This window comes from Galeopterus variegatus, unplaced genomic scaffold (assembly GCF_000696425.1).
Source record: "Galeopterus variegatus unplaced genomic scaffold, G_variegatus-3.0.2 Scaffold13202, whole genome shotgun sequence".
Lineage (NCBI taxonomy): Eukaryota > Metazoa > Chordata > Mammalia > Dermoptera > Cynocephalidae > Galeopterus > Galeopterus variegatus.
In genome coordinates this window covers 35,537-37,315 of record NW_007739313.1, presented here as the reverse complement: position 1 = coordinate 37,315, position 1,779 = coordinate 35,537, and positions in this window count along the sequence as shown.

The window sequence follows — 1,779 nt, the reverse complement described above, 5'->3', positions numbered from 1 at the left end:
GCTCCTGGAATCTAAGCCTCCACCTCCAGTGCTGCCCCCTCCCCTGCCCTCCCACCCCACCCCCAGCATTTCACTGGGCAGGGGGTGCGGAGCAAAAACTGGGGGCCTCAAGAGGATGGCTGGGCTCCCACACGGGGTATTTGTAAAAGCCTGACGCAGGAGAGGAACCGAGGTGGACCCTGGATAGTTCAGTCTCCAGCACAGCCCTGCCACTGTCTGAAGTGGTTGTCCTGGGTTCTCTAAAGTGTACACACACACACACACACACACACACACACACACACACGCACACACATGCACACACACACACGCACACACACACATGCACACACACACGCGCGCACAGAGGGGGGATTAATTATGCAACTTCCCGTAATGCACCAAATTGGTCTTCTTGAAGGCAGTGAAATCAGTTCAGCTTGAAAACATGGGCTGGCCCAAGCTTCACTGGAGGGGTTCAGAAGCACAACTAGAATCAGCTCACCCTGGATTCACTGATGCCCCCACTGCCCGTGAGGTCTGTGAGTGTAGGTAAGTGACACACGTCAATTTCTTTACCTGAAAAGTGGGGACAGTAGCAGTAATACCAAACTCAAGGACAGTATGTGTACAGTGTAGTGCGGCACGTGGGAGAAGCAATCTTTAATGTTATTGAAGGTTAAGGTTACTATGAAAGATCATCATCGTCAACAACTACTGAGATTTAATGGAAGGAAGAGCTAAGCATCAGGACTGCCAATTCTAGGTTATTTGATACAATTAAACCATGATCTCAAATGGCTCAAATTTTCCCATCATCTTGGATTCCTACAGACTGTCTCATGCTGAACCTTTTAAACTTGGTGTGAGGAAGCATCCGCACAAAATGTTCCCATTTGATAAACCTTTTATCTTGGCAACCCCCACCCTCGAGTGGACAGGGTGGGGCTGTCCTTTGTGAGGACAGTGGGGTGTTTAGGGGGAGGATGGTGGCCCTGCCTGGAGGGGACAGAGGGAAGGATGAGAACAAAGGGGTTTGTGACAGTGACGAGGTCACAGAGGGCAGCAGGGTATAAATAGGGCTGCGCGGGGCTATAGGCTCAGAGTGTGCTCGCTTCTCTGGCTAGGAGGAGGGTTTGGACACTCACATAGATAAAAAATTAGAGGTGCAGGGCAGAGAGTTAGACCCAGATGAAGATTTCTCTGGAGCTGACTCTGCGTCTGCCCATCTCTGAAAAGATTCTGTCTGCGATCCAGGACCCTACAGAGTCCCCACAGCCACCATCCCCAACCCAGCCTCTGGGAGGGAGCCTCGAGGCAAGACCTGCTGCACGGCCGCCTGGTATACGGCACAGAGCCAACCACCCGGTGTACGACGTATAACCTGCCACCCTACCAAGTGGCTGGCTATCCGTCGTACAGCAGGTAGCTGGCTCTGTGCCGTATACCGGGCGGCCGTGCAGCAGGTCTTGCCTATACAACGTATATACAATGCCAGTGCTGCTCATCTGCAACCAAGGCTGAGGAAGACCTCGGGACCCTCCTCACCAGTTTTGCCTGTGATCAAAGCCAGTCGTGGACTGTGATGAGCATGCTGAGCATGGCCAGGCCACCGAGCAGAGAAACCGCAAGGCAGCGATGACCCTAGAGCTCACCAGACTCATTCCTTTGAAGTCTGGAAGGGTCTCTGTTCATCGCTATTAAAACCAACAGCTGGGTCTGAAGTACAGAAATACACTTCACTTAGCTTCCTTTAATAATATACTTTTTAGGGCCGGCCCGTGGCTCACTCGGTAGAGT